The sequence below is a fragment of the Ambystoma mexicanum genome, chromosome 1p (genome assembly GCF_040938575.1).
Source record: "Ambystoma mexicanum isolate Mex_15411 chromosome 1p, UKY_AmexF1_1, whole genome shotgun sequence".
In the NCBI taxonomy this organism is placed as follows: domain Eukaryota; kingdom Metazoa; phylum Chordata; class Amphibia; order Caudata; family Ambystomatidae; genus Ambystoma; species Ambystoma mexicanum.
The window spans coordinates 1160204157-1160223635 of NC_090921.1; the positions used below are offsets into that span (position 1 = coordinate 1160204157).

General features: G+C 52.1%; 1 protein-coding gene and 1 long non-coding RNA gene across 3 annotated transcripts in view; one reads left to right on the forward strand and one right to left on the reverse strand.

The window, feature by feature from the left end:
* The window catches only part of LOC138450555 (uncharacterized), a 212474-nt gene extending 198274 nt beyond the window's left edge, over positions 1-14200 (forward strand). For both annotated transcript variants that reach the window (XR_011260187.1, XR_011260186.1), the window contains exon 4: positions 12676-14200. This is a non-coding gene — a long non-coding RNA (uncharacterized lncRNA). The remainder of the gene's footprint in view (positions 1-12675) is intronic.
* Positions 1-19479, reverse strand: part of LOC138450539 (interferon-induced transmembrane protein 1-like) — a 284430-nt gene that overhangs the window by 99811 nt on the left and 165140 nt on the right. The gene's annotated exons all lie outside the window — the stretch shown is intronic.

Below are 19479 nucleotides of genomic sequence, written 5' to 3' on the forward strand. Positions count from 1 at the left end.
GCATGCTGCCGCCCTCGATTTTTACGGTGTGGCACGATTCCCCAAAGTGCTAGGTGCCATCGACTGCACCCATGTGGCTCTACGTCCCCCCAGGGCATCAGAGCACATCTATAGGAACCGCAAGCACTGGCATTCCATCAACGTGCAGGTAGTATGTAATGCCAAGGGAATCATCACCTCAGTATATGCCAACTATCCCGGGTCTACCCACGACAGCTTCATTTACCGAATGTCCACCCTAAGCCGGGACCTAGAAGCTGGGCGGCATGGCGATACATGGCTGCTTGGTGAGTATGAATGCCACTGCACATGCATGCATGTCAGATACTGAGCAAGGTCACAACCCCACCAATGATACCAATCACCACCTCCACAGGGGACAGTGCCTACCCTCTCAGCCCCCACATGATGACGCCAATTCGGAACCCCACCACGCCACCCCAGGTAAGATATAACACTGCCCACATTACAACCCGGGGCATAGTGGAGCGCACATTCGGAGTGCTAAAGTCACGCTTTCGCTCCCTTGACCGTTCTGGCGGGCAGCTGTTGTACGCTCCCCCAGTAGTGTGCAGGATCATAGTGGCAGCATGTGTCCTGCACAACGTTGCAACACGCCGGGGCCTGGCCGTGGACATGGTGGTGGCCCCACATCCCCAACCACATGCACAGCCGCTGCGCATGGGAGGGGAAAGGGCACGGGGGGAGGCAGCCCGTACACAGCTAGTGGCTAATTACTTCACATAGTAATCACACCCCTGTGGAGTGCACACTGCCCTGGCACATTCCATCTGACAATCAATGATGACTCAACCTGACACTGATCCAGAATGTCTGGAGAATCAACCGTGAAAACCATATCAGCCTGAGATTGTTCACCTGGAAGTGTTACAATGTGTGCATCCCTACCCACACAGACACCACCAATGCAGTTTTGTGAAGAAACGCATCCAAGCAGCTAAAATGAATACCCACTTGCAAAATGCAACAAGAGGACAGTGCCATGTCAGCCAACCCATCCCCAGCACCGCCACACGACACACCGTGCCATGTCATGCCATTTGCAGGTAAACAAAGTAATCCCCACAACATGACACTAGTGTCACAATGTACAGTGTCCCTAATTTGAACTTGCAACACCTGAAATGCTCACAGTAATGCAGGACCAACAACAAACTTGAGCAGGTACTACCATTAACATGACATCACAAATGTAATAAATTAGTAGTCTCACCACCTGGAAATGCCTGCACTCCCACCACTACCAACTGTGCAGTGTTGGCGCCATGTAGAGTAGTAGGTGCACTGCTGCCAACATGTACCCCATCTCCAAACTAGAGGGCCTTGTGTAGACATGAGGAAGGGACCTGCAAATTGGGAGGTAGACACAGATGATGAGTTACACATCAATGCAACATGCAGTGTACAACACAACAGCAATATGCACTAGGAATGTATACACAGTATTGACTAGACTACCCACACATGTAGTGGGAGTCCAATGTCACCATGTACGTCAATGTCACTTGGGCACACCCTTTGCAAGCCCATGGAAACGGGAAGCAGGAGGGGTGTGTGTGACTCAAACCCAAGCATCTGAACCAAATACATGACAAGCCTGCATGTGCCCAGCCACAATGCAGCGTATGCCCACAGGAACCACGGAAGGCAACAAATTGTCCCAAAAAAATTGGGAAAAATAAATTTAAAAATAAAAATAAAAATAAAAATCAAAATAAAAATCAAAAATGGCCATTGATGGGCCCGGGGGGGTTTGGGAGGCCACCCAGGAGGTCCGAGGACAGGGTGCACACCAAAACCCACCTGTGTGGATCCTGGGGAAAAAAAACACCTCCAGGGGCTCATGGCCCACACGGCTACCCTATTGTGGGAGTATCAGTGCTGTCGCTATTATCACCCTGTGCAGCTGCATCCGGAGGTGGTTGCACTATGGGAGGCAGCCCACGCAAGGCCCTAGTCTGCTCCTCCATGGCTGCAAGCATGCGGGTGTGGTAGGTCTGGTTCTGGAGGATGAGTGTGCGGAGGTCCCTATGCAACAACTCACGGGATGCCCGGACCTCCGCCCTCGTTGCCTGCATCTCAGCTGAGAGCGTACGGGTGAGACGCTCCAGCTGCTGTTCTGTCCTTTGGTGTGTTGAAGCCTCAAGCTCAACAAGAGTCGTCCTGAGGTGAAGGAGCTCCTGCCTCAGGGCTTCCCTGTGGCCCTGGGACTCTATGGAGATGGCCTCCTGCAGAGTCGCCAGTGCCGCCCGCCTGTCCCTGTTGGACGCCAACATGTCCTCCCTGTGTGACTGGCAGATGGAGTCGGTTGCCTGCTGTAGTCGCTCCATCAGCCTTTCAGGGGGGACAATGGAAGTGGCCATCCTATCCATGGCCTGAGCCATCATCTCGGATGATGCTGCCTGTTGGGTTGCCATACCGTAAATGGATTGCTCCCATGCGGTATTGCCAGGTGGCGTACGGCCACCACGTCGGCGGGCACCACACCTGTCTGGGGCAAGGCGAAGTGCGCCTTGCTGTGCCGGCACTGCCTGAGGCTGCAGGACTGCATTCCCCCTCTGATCTGCTGGCCCAGGAACAGGATCAGATGTCGCGGAGTGTGACCCTGCATCCGTAACCACCAAAGGCGTAGCTGCCAACACTGAAATCCCCATTGAGGGTTCTGACCCTGGTGCAGGTGGGTGGGACAGAACAGAATCCCTCCCTGGAACACTCACCTGCGACGGCACGTAGGTCTCATCATCCGAATCAACACCTGAGTACAGCTCGGGGGAGGTGCAGCCAGAGACACCCCTTGAGAGCACGACCTGCAGCACTTGTGGGTTCTCACCCACCACCACACCACGTCCCTCACTGGTGGTTGGTCGGCCCTCGGACCCCTCCTGGGTCTGCACCATCTCCACAACCCCAGCAGTATCAGGTGCGTCTTCCCCTGCAAAGACATAAAAACAAAGAAATGGAAACAGGCATTAGCACCATGGCACACAATGAGGGCTGAGAAGCAAGAGAACCAGTACTTGATTGACACATGTCCCACATGACTAAAACCCTCCCATGCATGCACCCTCACTGCATATGAAGGGCAGGCAAATGGCACACACTGATGACACCAAGATGGAAGATGAACACATTTTCTGCATGCTGCCTGGCAGTGGCATCACACATTGGCCTGTGATTGGCAGGTGAAACACACATGCCATCACACAGATGGCATGTACCATTGCTATTGAGTGAAGATGGAGAGGAGGGCAGCACCTATTCATTCAGTCCAGTTCCCGCATGTAATAGCTTTTCTAATTCAAACCGGTCAGATTTTTCACCTGGAGATGCCAGTCCAAAATGGTCCAGTTGCACAGGGACATGTGTGAACAAATGATATCCAGGTAACAAAGTCACTCCACTTTACCATAGCCATGCCAGACATGTGATTAGAGGACTGCGAAATGCCTAGTAAAAGTGGTGGAATGCAAACAATCTGCCTGAATGAACAGTGAAAAATAAGCAACAATGTTGTGGCAAGGTGACACTTCAAGGGCAACTGGCGTGCAGTTGGGCTAGATGTCTACTGTTGGCAGAAGGGATACTGCTATGGCCTAATGCAGCTGCGCAGGATGTATTGCATGAAGCACATGGCTGACCCATACGACTCAGGCGCACACACTCTCACCTGGCACACAAACAGAAGCCCTCACACACACACCATGCACATGGATGACACACACATGCATGTGCACTCACCGGACAATGCCTCGTAATCAGGCAGATCTCCCACGCCTTGGATCTGTTCCTCCGTGACGTAGGTCCCAGCGACTGACTCATGTGGAGTGAGTTCCATGTCTACTACTGGAGACCCACCTCCAGTCACTAGGCTTGCGGCATGACTTGAGGCCAGCTTACTCTTTGCCCTGCGCTTTAGGTCATTCCAGCGCTTATAGCAATCATTGGCTGTGCGCCTCACGATTCCAAGGGCACTTACGATGTCCGCAACGGTCTGCCAGTGTGCCTGGCGTTGTGCAGGTGTGGTCTTGGATCCTGCAACAATGACCATCTCGTTATCATGTGCGGAAACATACTCGACAAGTGCATTCAGTTCGTCATCCGTGAAGCTGGGCTTCCTGGACGGGCCGGACTGTGTAGCCGTGTCTGGGGCATCAGCCTGTGCCGGACGAGCACTCTTCCTCTTCCGCTTGGAAGGTGGTGGTGATCCTGAGTATCCTGCGCCGCTCTGGACACTAGGGGCAGGAGCCCTGGTGGACTCTGTATCAGGAGTGTGGGATTGCACACTCAGCATGGGAGTTGGTGCAGGCATTGGTTCAAGTGTAATGGTGTCAGGGGGAATGTCAGCAGGATGGACTAGGACCGACACTGTCCTGGCTGGGTGTGTGAGAGCTGGGGTGGATGGAGCCGCAGCTGCCCCTGCAGCCTCTCCGCCCTGCCTACTTGGGGCAGCAGATGACCTTGCTGCCCCAGATGCACTTGGCATGATGACATCAACGTGCACCAGCGCACGTGTCATAGGCCTGCTGACCTGGAAGTCAGCCATGGAGTCAGCCAGGTCTGGTGCCACAATGGGCTGGTCCAACAAGGGCTGAGCATGGATGGTGTCAGCCACATCAGCCTCAACGGGAGGGGGGGGGATTATGGGTGCCCTTGACTGGTCCTCCACACATGGGGGGACAGGCTCATCCTGCAAGTAACGACCACGTCCCCTACCGGATCCACCACGGCCACCACTTGTGGCTCTTCCACCTTTGCCACCCTTACGGAATCCTCGCCTCCCAGCCATGGCACTGATGTTAATGTGCGTATGGGAGTGGCTGTAAACTATTGTCCTGGGCAATTGGGGGTCAAAGGGGTTGGGTACCAGATGGTAATTGTACCCTAGTGCTCTAGCAAGGCTGAATGTAACCCCTGGGGAAAGATGACGGGTCACGCTACGCACAGGAGCCCCAAAAAAGGGAGATGACGTGCACGCAACCCCTCCTAGACCACGTGTGCAGAAAGAAAAACCTGCACTACGCTGTGGCACCCAGTAACACAAGAATGAAGGTATGCGTGTCACACGCAGCCTAGAATGACCTCTGAAGGGGTAGGCTACACACGGGGCAAGCACAGATGTTAGATACGTGCGTGACTCACCGTCTGCCAGGTAAAAGAGCGTGAAAAAGGAGCGCGTTTGGTTGGCAACACCCCCGCCAAAAGAAGATTTGTACGCTGTCTGAGGAGACAGGACAACAGTAGAAGGGAACACTGTTTGAGGGAACAGGCCCAGGTAAACCAGTAAAAGAGAAAAAAGAGAAAAAGCTGTCAAAGGTAACAGGGAATACGAACTTGAAACGCCGTGAAGTAAATCGCGTGTGAAACGACAAGAAGTACAGAATTCACCCACTCGCTCTCCACGAAAAGCACGTACAAGGAAATGGTGTTCTACACGTACCTTTTATACAGGCCCACACGTCCAGCGTCACTTACGCGGCGTGTACGCGCTAGGGCCATTTCCACCAATTACACGCTTTGTCACTTCTGCGTGTAGGGCCATTTCCACCAATTACACGCTTTGTCACTTCTGCGTGTAGAGCCATTTCCACCAATTACACGCTTTGTCACTGCCGCGTGTAGGGCAATTTCCACCAATTACACGCTTTGTCGCTGCCGCGTGTACGCGCAAGGCCCATTCCCACCAATTACACGCTTTGACACTCGGACGTGTCTTTCATTTTTTTCACACGCAACATTTTCAAACGTGTGCCCAATTCAACGTGCACGTGACTTCATAGACGCGCATACGCTGCCGACGCGTTTACGCGCTGAGTGCCTTTGGTCCAATAGAATCGCGTATGCGTGCTGACGCGCTTACGCGCTGAGTGCCTTTGGTCCAATAGAATCGCGTATGCGTGCTGACGCGCTTACGCGCTAAGGGCCTTTCCTCGATTTTCACGCTGACGTGCAGGATTTTCACGTGCCAAATCACTCCGTATCAAGCTGGCCACGCGTAAGCACACGGAAGACCACGCTCCTGCCCAGAAGGCCGAACTACTGCCCCCCAGAGCCCCGAGCACACTCCCACCTGCCATCTGCTGCTGCCTGACTGCCTGCTGCCCACGTGCACTGCCATTTGCTGCCTGCACATCAGCCAGGGGTGCTGTTGCTGTGACCACCCCTGCTGGAACTGAAGACTCCCGACTGGGATTCCATCGCTCCACAGCCCAGCCCCAGGACCCAGTTGCCCACCCACTCCTGCCTCTGGGGTTGTCATGTCGGGGCAAACACCATCTGTGACCACTGACAACCCCCGGGCAGAGGGGCACCAGCTTCAGTGCCACCGAAGTTGGTGTCCTGGTGGAGCAAGTCCTGGGGCAGTATGATGCCCTCTTTGGAAGTTCCCGCGCCGACAAGGAAGGACGGACTCGGATCTGGACTGACATCGTGACTGCCATCAACGCGGAGGGGGTGGCAGTCCGGGACTTACAACATGTCAGGAAGCGCTGGGAGGACTACAGGTCCAGGACCCTGAACAAGGCCCGGCGCCTCTTGAAGGCAGCGGATGCCAAGGGGCGCCGGGGCCACTTGTCGGAAGAACAGATGAGGGTCACGGAACGCATATCCCCAGCGCTCCACGTCCAGGTCCTAGAGAAGCAGACCCGTCTGGAGTCGAGCGGTGAGTGTACATGCATCCTGATTGTGAGCAGTGCGTGTGGTGATTATTCGGTAGTGTGCAGGTTGCACATCTGTTTGTATGGGGTCGAGTATGGGTGGGGGTGTACAGGGCCGTGGGGCTGACACATGCGAGGGCTGTAATGTGTGAGACATGGATGGTGCTTGTGTGTGTAGGCTTGCATGCCAAATGCAGTTGTGTGTGCACACATGTTTGGATGAATGTGTATGTAAGTAGACATGTCCGTGATGTCACGCATGTATGTTGTTTTCGGCTGCATGTATGAGCACTGTGTACATGTGCATGTGTGTGTATTTGACAAGGGTGCAACAGTGATGCAACATGGATGCATGTGACAGCGATATGTGGAAGCCTGATTGGCAGATGTGACATGGATGCCCGTCTGAACACTGCGACACTTGGCAGAGGTGTACACATGCATGCAAGTGTGGTGATGTATGTACATGTGTGGTGCACTTCCTGTGTTGCATGTGATGTCTGGCTCCCCTTTGGCTGCTCATGCAGTTGTATGTGTAGGGATGGTGGTGGCAGTTGCGATATGGCTGTGGTATGGCTCATGTGTGCGAGTTGTAATGACATGTGTGTTGGGGATTGTGATGACATGTCTGAGGTTTGCCAATGCCACTCATGTACAACTGTCATGTGTGTATGTGTCCATTGTACAGTGCCCTGATGCCTGTGTTTTGTTTCTCCCTGTCTGCAGCGTCAACTGATGAAGAGGGCGGAGAAGGTGCTGTGGAGCACAGCGGCGGGGATCCCACCGCCAGCCGGAGACGCAAGGCCCGGCTCCCCTCCCGTGTTGTCATCTCGTCGGGGAGTGAGGAGTCCGGTGCCGCGTCCCAGGCCGCAGCTGCCGGGGGGAGGTCCAAGAGGCGGAGGTTGGAGTTGGACTCCTCGGCAGCAGAAGGGGCAGCTGGGACCCCACAGGGCCCAACAGGGGAAGATGGCACGGAGTCATCCAGGTTGGTGGGGGGTTTGGTGGAGGAGGAGGCCGTGCAAGCACCAGAGACGGGGTCTGGAGGTGGGGATCCCACTGGTGCTAGTGGTGCAGTGCAGGACCAGGGACAGGAGGCAGCACAGGCCGCCGCGGAGGTGCCTGTGTGCAATCCTGTCCCCGATCCTGTCCCTGCATCATCTTGCACCAGCAGGGATGCCTACGTCCAGACCCGTTTTCAGGCAGGGGATGAGCTGACGTCAACTGGCCTTCCTCTGCCTGCGGACGTGGCCATCCAGGTCCGGGTTGAGCCTGTCCTGGCTGGTGTGGCGTTGCGTCAACGGGCCATGCGAGGTGACCTGCAGTCTTTTCATGGAGAGACTGCACGTCATCTCGAATGGCTCGTTGACCACGTCAGCCTGCTGGGACAGGTCACCCAGGCCGGATTCCTCCGTCTGATGGGGCTTGCTCCGACCCCCTCCTCAACTGGACCCCCTACGCGCCAGTCGTCCTCTGTGCCATCTTCCCACCCATCAGTCACCTGGGTGCCCTGTGGAGCTGCCTCTGACGGTGCGGCCAGGCTGGTGGAGGAGGCATCCCTGCCACAGTCGGGAGTCGGACGTCCAGCAGGGGTGGCCACATCTACGACTGCACCCCAGCCGGCGGAGGATGTGCAGGCAGCAGGAGGCAGTGCACGGGCAGAGGCAGAGCAGCAGCAGCAACATGGTGGGAGCTATGAAGGCTCGGGGCCTTCGACATCGGAGGGGCAGGCATCGGCCGGAGGGCAGGAGGACCCAGGACAGAGAGTGTCTTCCGTGTGGCAGCGGTTGGGCCACGCCATAGGTGCGGAGCGGCGGCGGGTGGAAGAGGCGCGGCTTCCAATGGTCAGGGCGGAGAACTCCATGCGGAGGGCCCTGAGGCGGGCCGAGTGCCTCGAGGCAATCCGCAGGGGGTTGGAGGAGGACACGGCGTCGTCCCTGCGGACCCTCTGGGCCATGGAACTGGACCGCCTCCGGGACATCGAACAGGAGTTCGATGATGCCCTGGCCCGGAACACCACGGACTGAGCCGCTGGACTTGGCCGCCGCCTTTGTATATAGTTCTTTAGTTTTAGGTTTCCTTTGTTTGTTCTTATGATTTGGAGTCGACGGACACTGCTCCACTTTTTGTATATAGTTGCATTTTAGTTAGGGTTTTTTGTAGGTTTCCTTTGTTCAGTTGGGCTCATGGACCCTTGGATGTTTTGTACATAGTTCTTCATGTGATTGATTTTATTTTTCATTTGACTTTGGACAACATTTTTTTGGATTAGGATTTGGTGGTTTTATTTGTTGAGACGGACATGCAGCTTATCTTTTTTTCATTCCTCCCATTGTAGTTTGTTTAAAGACATGGGTGGGGGCCTGGTGGAGGGTGCCCCTGCACTCCTGGGGGGTGGGGGTGGTGGGAGACATGAGTGGGGGCCTGGTGGGGGCTGCCCATGGTGGCTGGGGGGTGGGGGTGGGTGGGAGACATGGGTGGGGGCCTGGTGGAGGGTGCCCCTGCACCGCTTGGTGGTGGGGGTGGTGGGAGACATGAGTGGGGGCCTGGTGGGGGCTGCCCATGGTGGCTGGGGGGCGGGGGTGGGTGGGAGACATGAGTGGGGGCCTGGTGGAGGATGCCCCTGGATGCTGGGGGTGAGGGGGTGGGAGACATGAGTGGGGGCCTGGTGGGGGCTGCCCATGGTGGATGGGGGGTGGGGGTGGATGGGAGACATGAGTGGGGGCCTGGTGGTGCTGGCCCTGCACTGCTGGGGCGTGGGGGGGTGGGAGACATGAGTGGGGGCCTGGTGGGGGGTGCCCATGGTGGCTGGGGGGAGGGGGTGGGTGGGAGACATGAGTGGAGGCCTGGTGGAGGGTGCCCATGGTGGCTGGGGGGTGGGGGTGGGTGGGAGACATGAGTGGGGGCCTGGTGGAGGGTGCCCATGGTGGCTGGGGGGTGGGGGTGGGTGGGAGACATGAGTGGGGGCCTGGTGGAGGGTGCCCATGGTGGCTGGGGGTGGGGGTGCAGGGGGACATGAGTGGGGGCCTGGTGGTGCTGCCCCTGCACTGCTGGGGGGTGGGGGTGGGTGGGAGACATGAGTGGAGGCCTGGTGGAGGCTGCCCATGGTGGCTGGGGGGTGGGGGTGGGTGGGAGACATGAGTGGGGGCCTGGTGGAGGATGCCCATGGTGGCTGGGGGGTGGGGGTGCAGGGGGACATGAGTGGGGGCCTGGTGGTGCTGCCCCTGCACTGCTGGGGGGTGGGGGTGGGTGGGAGACATGAGTGGGGGCCTGGTGGAGGCTGCCCCTGCACTGCTGGGGGGTGGGGGTGGTGGGAGACATGGGTGGGGGCCTGGTGGAGACTGCCCCTGCACTGCTGGGGGGTGGGGGTGGGTGGGAGACATGAGTGGATCTGGTGGAGGCTGCCCATGGTGGCTGGGGGGTGGGGGTGGTGGGAGACATGAGTGGGGGCCTGGTGGAGGGTGCCCCTGCACTGCTGGGGGGTGGGGGTGGTGGGAGACATGAGTGGGGGCCTGGTGGAGGGTGCCCATGGTGGCTGGGGGGTGGGGGTGGGTGGGAGACATGAGTGGGGGCCTGGTGGAGGCTGCCCCTGGATGGTGGGGGGGTGGTGGGAGACATGAGTGGGGGCCTGGTGGAGGGTGCCCATGGTGGCTGGGGGGTGGGGGTGGGTGGGAGACATGAGTGGAGGCCTGGTGGAGGGTGCCCCTGCACTGCTGGGGGGTGGGGGTGGTGGGAGACATGCATTGTTGATCAGTAGTGCAAGGTGACATGTGGGTTGGCTGGGGGGCATGCCCATGGTGGATGGGCTGCCTGCGGGACATGAGCAGGGGTGCAGGGTGGTCCCCCGTGGTGTGGGCTGCCTGCAGGGGCCGTGGAGGTTGTGGAGCGTACACCTGGGAGGACCCACACGGCCAATTCACGTGTAGTACTCCCCAGAACCCCTGAAATACACATACCCTGCTGAAATCGCGTGTGGAACTTCCCGCGCACCCCTGAAATACACGTACCCTGCTGAAATCGCGTGTGGAACTTCCCGCGCACCCCTGGAATACACGTACCCTGCTGATATCGCATGTGGAACTTCCCGCGCACCCCTGGAATACACGTACCCTGCTGTAATCGCGTGTGGAACTTCCCGCGCACCCCTGAAATACACGTACCCTGCTTGCACGGGGCCAATCGCGTGTGGAACTTCCCGCGCACCCCTGAAATACACGTACCCTACTCGCACTGGCCCATTCGCGTGTGGAACTTCCCGCGCACCCCTGAAATACACGTACCCTGCTGAAATCGCGTGTGGAACTTACCGCGCACCCATGGAATACACGTACCCTGCTCGCACTGGCCCATTCGCGTGTGGAACTTCCCGCGCACCCCTGGAATACACGTACTCTGATGAAATCGCGTGTGGAACTTCCCGCGCACCCATGGAATACACGTACCCTGCTCGCACTGGGACAATCGCGTGTGGAACTTCCCGCGCACCCCTGAAATACACGTACCCTGATGAAATCGCGTGTGGAACTTCCCGCGCACCCCTGAAATACACGTACCCTGCTTGCACGGGGCCAATCGCGTGTGGAACTTCCCGCGCACCCCTGAAATACACGTTCCCCGCTTGGCGTTTGCTGTTTGCCAGCCCGGTGAACTGGTCCAGGGTTAGCGCAGCCCTTTGCGATGATTTAGCGATTTTGATGGCTTTTCCTTGCGTGAGGGCGTTCTTGGGGGCGTTACTGGCGCTGCTGTAGGGTCGCTGCGATTCTCTGCGCCACGGCTGGTTTGGGAGCCTAAAATCCATGAATACGCTGTGCGCGGAAATAGGTTTTAGCGCACGTGCCTGGCGCAGACAATCGCACGCGGACACTCTGCGCCAGCCGCTTGCAACACTTTTCTGCGAAATTCTATGAATTACCCTGACAATGTCTTCAAGAGATAGCTGGTTTTCCCAGGATAGGTATAATCAGGTGTGGAAAGAGTAGAAAATAGATGATAACATGGCCATTTCAGACAACCACAGAAAACAGAAGTAAAATTGAAGGTGAGTAATCATTTTCGTGTTCATAATGTCAAAAGGATTGTTATGATAGAGTTATGCAATCATTGGAAGAGGCAAACATTGATGGGAACGATAAAAATGGAGGCACGTAGTAAGAATTGGTGCCATAGTCTTGGAAAACGGGTAGGCTAGATTAAGTTAGGCAGGGACAATGTGCAGCGAAATGCCTCTGTTTTATCTCCATAGGATGAACACAAACCACAAGCATAGGCCATGGTCCAACTAACCACAAGAAAAGAAAAGGAAGAATGGCTGCTGAGCTGAGGAAGAATGTGCAGCTAACCAGCAAGAATGTGCAGCTAAGCTGAGCAAAGAACCAAGCCTATACTAAGTATCCCGCTGGGTGGTTGGAAAATAGTTGTTTATGTGCACCAACGAATAGGGGAGAATGATCCAGAGAGTATTGTATGGCAGAAAAGGAGGAAAGGGGTTGAAATTGGAAAGAAAACCTGACCCCTTGCCAGTGCCCAAATGACTTTTGTCTCTAATTTGACTATCTACAGACGACGGGGATCCCCATGGACGTTTATGTCATCTACTACGGACGTGCCTAGAAGAGCAGAAAAGAAGAAGACGTCTTTCTTTAATTGTTTTGTCTCCTTAGGGTTGCATGTGGCACCCGGAAGGGGAAAAATGTGTCCCATAAAGGACAGCGTGTAAACAAATTCCAGTTGTAGCCGGCTGACACAGAGCTAGGAATGGGGGGTATTTTGGTTGAATTGTGAAAATGACCCACAAAAAGGCAATATTTAAATTAAAATGTTTTGTAGCCTTGTTGAGGAGGCAGGGGTGTCCAGCAAGAGGGAATACCTTGCGATTCTTAGGCAGTATGATATGAGAGCCAAAGTGGAGAAGAGGGGTTTTAAGGAATTGGGTTGGTAGGAAATATGTTAAATATAAGAGACATGTTTATTTTACAAAGGAAACTCATTCCATTTTATATTTCAGATATACGTCGGTGGACCTGTATGCCTTAGGAAATTAACATTGAACCGCATGAGGAAAGAGGGAGGTCGTAGAGAAACCCAGTGAAAGCCTGACGCTGAATTGTTTCTGCAAACAGACTCCCCCAACCCTGCGTCCCCATGCTGAAACGTCCCCTCTTTTGGACTCATTGAACAATGAACCCGTTTGAAAGAGAGACACTCTGGTAAAATTGAACTTCTTGTGAAGAAAAAAAAACAATGGACTCCTGGTCTAAGCATCAAAGGAACCTGGGAGACCGACTGTGAAAACAGCTCAAAGGAAAGCAAAAGGCGACAGGACACAGATGGTCCACTAACGCCAAACTAAAGACGAGTAAAGCGGAAGATACGGAAGAAGAAAGAGTGTGAAAAAGAGAGAAGGACACAGTGAAAACGATATCTATATGCATGGGGAGAAGAAGATCAAGGAGGGTTTGTATTTTGTTGGGGTGGGAGTTGCAGACAAAGTATGACATACAAAGAGACAATGGCCGAATGGGTTACCTCAAAGCTTGACCAACCTCTCGAGTCTCACAATGGCTGTGAAATTATCCGAGGCATACAGTTAGTTTAAAGCAGATGATTACAGGAAATGGGGCTTAAATGGAAGAAGATGACACACACATGTTTTGTTTTAAGAATAACAATACATTAGTATATGACAAATTGTAAGATTGTGATAGGATGTGTTTAGATAAGTAAGTAAGGAGAGCAAACACAGATTTGGTTAATAGTTATTGTTTTTACAAACAAAGAACTTTAAAGACGGGGGTGTGTAATGGAGGAGCTGAGATGAAGATAGGGTATCAACAACTGAATGCTGAATGCTGTAGGGGGCAGCCCGCCCACTTAAAGCTGAACAGAGAAATTTGTATGGACTGATTTGGTGTTGTAATTATGTGAAAATGGTATTCATAATGTTAGTATAGACTAGTAGTCAAAAGGGCGTCATGTTTATAAGGTTGAAAATGTCTTTATCATGATGTGGTAAGGTGGCAAAGCACAGAATGGATAATAAGGTTTTCTGTACACAGACAGAAAAGAGCTCTGACAAATGCCTTTTACTGGAAATGCATGTAACTAAAAATGTGGCTAAAATGAGTGAAATTAAGTAATGGTTCAGAGCGTGTATTATGAGGTTATTATGAAGTTGAAACATTCAAGGCTACCATGTTGTCAGAAAGTAGACGAATGTGTTGAATCCAGACAACTAATTGGGCCTTGTCTGGAAATGTATCTAAAGGTTCCAGCTGCAGGGCACCGGGAAAAAGTAAGAATGTGCGTCAGATTGTATTTCATTTTTGAAGGTTTAGTTCAATTAAAAAATAATTGCCCGGTGATCGAACACTTAAGGATGAGGTTGCCTAGACCTGTGTAGGTAGAGTGGGGGCAGGATGCTCCCTCTTAGAGCTATAAGAGGGAGCTCCTTTTTGAACCTGGGGTGGTGGAGTCCGTGTACTTGACCACGATGCTGTTTGTGCTCTGTGTCGGCATTGCATGAAATAAAACTTGATGAACTTTACAGTCTCTTTGCTGAATCATTGAGTTGTCCTTATTGATTGGTGTTGGAGTATGTGAACCCAGCACCCCATCCACCTCAAGGTGCAGCTATCTTGTCTTAAGGTACTCGAGGGCGAGCTCTGATCCCATGGGCACGTCAGAGTTCACTCGGACCTCCAGTACACCTCCATTTGAAATCTTATCTAGATCAGTACCTGGCTAACGGGTTTATCCGCCCGTCTAAATCACCGGCAGCCAGTCCCTTATTCTTCGTACCAAAGAAGGAAGGGGACTTGAGAACTTGCATCGACTATCGCGCACTGAACCAAATCACCGTAAAAAATCGTTATCCATTGCCTCTAATTCCGGAACTGCTAGATCAAGTTAGGGATGCCCAAATCTACACTAAATTGGACCTTAGGGGAGCATACCATCTCGTTCGTGTTAAGGAAGGAGACAAATTGAAAACTGCCTTTCGTACTAAGTATGGCCTGTATGAAGATCAGGTAATGCCCTTTGGACTTTGCAATGCTCCCACTGCATTCCAGTATTTTATGAATGATGTCTTACGGGAACTAATAGACGTGTGCACTTTGGTTTATATTGATGACATCTTACTATACTCTTCAAAATGAGATCACGTCAAACATGTTCGTTCAGTTCTGGCAAAACTCTGTCAACATCAACTGTATGCTAAACTTGAAAAATCTTAATTTCATGTTACCGAAGTTGAATTCCTCGGTTTTATCCTCACTCCAAAAGGGATCAGGATGGATATGCACAAAGTAGATGCCATTCTTAGTTGGCCGTCGCCAACTTCATTCAAGGGAATCCAGAGCATGCTGGATTTTACAAACTTTTATCGCCAATTCATCCCAGGCTTTTCTCAGATAGTGCACCCGATCACGTCATTGTTACGAAAAAACAATAAGAAATTCCAATGGAAAAAAGAAGCAGAAAGGGCTTTTCTAGAACTCAAGAAAAGATTTACTTCCGCCCCAATTCTTCGACACCCTCGCCAAGATCTCCCTTATGTGGTGGAAACAGACGCCTCTAGCATGGCAATGGGAGCAGTTCTTTCACAAAGGGATCCCGATACCGGCCAGCTGCATCCTCTGGCCTTCTGGTCACGCAAATTCACGCTTCCAGAACTCAATTATGCTATCATGGACAAATAACTTCTAGCTATCAAATCAGCTTTCAAGGCTTGGCGACATTATCTCCTAGGAGCCAGAAATACCATCACTGTGATTACTGATCATCGAAATCTTCAATACTTAAAAACTGCAAAAGCTCAATCTTCACGTCAGCTGCGATGGGCACTTTTCTTTGCAGAATATGACTACGTGATCACATATCGACCGGGAGTCCGAAACAGAAAAGCTGACGCTTTATCCCGCATGGGTATTGATGAGAAAGTATACACAATCCCAGATCCAGTAGCTATCATTCCGAATGACAAATTATTAGGCCTGACAACAACACTAACCCAAAGTGAACTCCATAACAAGATCCAACTCTTAATGAATCCCGAGACCTTACAAAAATGGAGTACTCAAAACGAACATCACATAATTAAGGATCACCTACCATATTTCAAAGATCATTTATATCTGCCAAGTAAAGAATTACAAGAGCAAGTCATCCCCGGTTATCATGACTCTTTGATGGAAGGCCATCCAGGAATTGCGAAAACCTTAGCCAAAGTAAAAATAAACTATTGGTGGCCAACATGGCGCAAAGATATTATTCACTTTATCCTTTTCTGTGGTGTGTGCGCACAAAATAAATCTCAAAAGCAAAAACCAGCTGGTCTCCTACAACCCTTGGAAATTCCACCTGCACCTTGGCATACACTTTCTCTCGATTTCATCACGGATTTACCTCCCAGTCAAGGATTCAACACCATCCTAGTGGTTGTAGATTTATTTTCTAAGATGGCACACTTCATTCCATTTAAAGGTCTTCCAAATGCATCTAGTCTGGCGAAGGTGTTTCTGGAACATATAGTACGAATACACGGTTTACCTTCTGTCCTGATTTCAGATCGAGGTAGTCAATTTGTATCTAGCTTCTGGAAGAAGTGCTGTTCAATGGCCCAAATCGATATCCTATTATCCACCAGCCATCATCCCCAAATGGATGGCCAAACGGAAAGGACAAACCAGACACTCAAACAATACCTACGTTGCATGTTACACCAAGCTGAAGAAGGTTGGAAGGATTTACTATGGATAGCAGAATACGCCTATAATAATTCCCTGCATACCAGCACGGGACAAACTCCTTTCTATACCCTATATGGTAGGCATCCACGCACCTCTGAATTGGATGCTCCCAGGGCTCTGGAGATGCCAGCGGTGAAAACCTTACATACAACCCTTACTCAAGCCTTCAAAGAGGCAACTGGACATTTACTTCAAGCTAAAGAAAGACAAAAGAAATTCTCTGATCAACATCGCAGAAAGGCTCCTGATTACCGAGCTGGAGACGAAGTCTGCTTAGCGTCAAAACATGTGCCAATAAAAGGAACCCGGATCTTTCGTCCACGATATCTAGGACCTTTCACCATTAAGTCTATAATAAACCCAGTAGCTGTTAAACTAACCCTGCCACCAAACATGAAGGTCCATCCTGTATTCCATGTATCACTCCTAAAACCAGTGCAACCTGGAACTCGAGTTACAACACCACCAAAACCAGTACTGATAGACGGAGAACCGGAGTTTGAAGTTAAAGACATCCTGGATTTAAAAAACACAAGATCTAACCTATATTATTTTGTAGATTGGAAAGGATATGGTCCTCAGGACAGAACATGGGAAGCAAGTGAGAACATCCACGCACCACGCTTGGTAAAATGTTTCCATCAAAATCATCCAACTAAACCAGGGCCAGGCAGAAGAACTACCGTGAGAGGGGCCTGGGGGGGGGGAGGGAGTACTGTCATGATTCATGCCCCTGGTCATTATGGCCTTGCTGGGATTCTCATCCTATACAGCACGGCAACGCCAAAACTCTCCAACTCATCGGAGGGAAAGAAACTAGAGACATTAATAACAAGATAAAAGACTGTAAAACAGTAGAACCTACCTCATCAAGCAAATCGGAGTAACAGCAGGCCTGGACCCGAACACGGGCAACGCACCAGTGAAGCAACTAGGTCGCAGAACGTCCACACCTCCAATGCGCCCCTGCAGAGAGACGCAGGACGGAGAGCACACCATACCTAATATGAAGGTGAGGAGAGGGACTAGACTTAAGGGATGGAGGAATTCGAGGCTGAGGGAGGTGGGAATCAATCCAAGAGAGACATTTAAGCCTTATATCCAGTTCTCCAGTACTGCATGTGCTAACCTCGTCCAACACACTATCAAGGGAGAGGGTTCAAGAGTGCTAATCGTCCAACCAGGGCTGAGTGGCATCCCCGTGGATATCAGGTGAGCGTAACACAAACCTGCACTGCTCCTGCTCCTTGACCTATCTGCAGCCTTCTAGACCACAAGACTCTCTGCAGAAACCTCAAGGAAGCAGCACACTTCTCACAGCAAGCCACATCCTGGATCACCTCCTTCTTGGAAGGATGATTACTGAGAGTATTCTCAGACCAGGCATGTGCCACCCCACCCCCATCCACTGCGGAGTCCCCCAGGGATCATGCACCTCACCCACCCTCTACAACATCTTCACCCTCCCGCTGTTCAACGACATGGACGATCACGGCATAGCATATACCAACAATGCCGATGATAACCAAGTGCTCATCCCTCTCACCGGCACCAAGAAGAAGATGCAGCCACACTCAGTAAAATCTACGCCCTCATCCAGGCCTGGATGGCGGCTAACGGTCTCTGCCTCAACGGGGATAAGACCGAAATATTACTAGTAGGTCCCAAACTAATCCTAGACAAGTTGGACAGCAAATACTCAGCATTCCACATTGACAACTCGAACATCAACACGTCAAAGACAGCCAAAACTCTAGGAGTTTACCTTGACTCCACTTTATCTATGACACGGCAAGTCAGCGCCACCGCCTCATCAGCCGCACTGACTACGAAGATCATTAACGCTGTAAAAGCTTACCTCTCCCCCAAAAACTGCCTGTCCATAGCCAGAGCAACGGTGGGGGCAAGGCTTGACTACTGCAACGTTCTGTTCTTAGGTACTTCATCCAAGAACCTGAAGAAACTACAAATCACACAGAACAACGCCCATAGAGCAGCCCTTAGCATTCCTAAAAGGGAGCACATCTCCCAAGCTAGACGGGATGCCCACTGGCTCCCAGTTAAAGAGCATATAATCTTTAAATCCCTCGCCATCACACACTCATGCTTATCTAACACAGCACCCCTGTACCTAGCAGAAACCATTCACCGTGTCACATCTGAAAGACCCAAGCGTGCCAAGCATTGCAACCAGCTAGCAGTCCCCACCTTCAAAAGAGCTAGAGCAGGAGGCGCCAGCTTTGCAGTCCTGGCCCCAAAAAACTGGAACTCCCTACCTCCTGCACTCAGGAAAGAAACATCCCTCACAGCCTTCCCCAAGTCACTTAAAACACAACTCTTCCAATAAACACTTACCCTAGGCTCTCCCCTTCTCCAAGGCTACAACTGAAGGTGCGCTCTATCACCAATTGCATCTCAACGCATGTTGTTTGAAAACTCACTCTGTAAACTGTAAAACGATGTAATGCACATGCAACTGTTTTGTTGAAGCAAGTATACTGTAACAGCGCCACAATGCCCCAAGGCCGCTGTGTGCTCTATAAATGCAAATAAATAAAATAAAATAAATTCTGACATCCTTCTAAAAGACATGACCGCCACCAGAAAAGCGGGTTTCCAAGACACAAACTTTATGTCTGTGGTTGCTATCAGTTCGAACTAAGGTTTCATTAGACCAGACAGCACAGTGTTTAAGGTCCACTGAGGTGGTGCTTTTTTCTGAGGGGGCTTAGGTGCGGAAAAGGCCTCATGAAGTGTTTTACGATGCAGGCATCCGAAAATGGGAGCTTTTCCTTGTTTTCTGCTGCATCTAGAAATTGCGGCCAAATGTACCTTGATGGAAGAGTGCTATAAACCATCTTTGGCTAACAGGTACAGTAGGATTTGGGGAGGCTCCACACACAACGGGGTCCAATTGTTCTTGAGAACACCAAGTGCAAAACCTACCCCACTTGTATTTGTATGATTTGTTTGGGGATTCCGTCCTGGCAGCCTTTATGAGGTTTCTGAACTCCTGCGTGATTGGGAGTTGCCCGAACTCGTTGAAGTCAGTAGCCAGG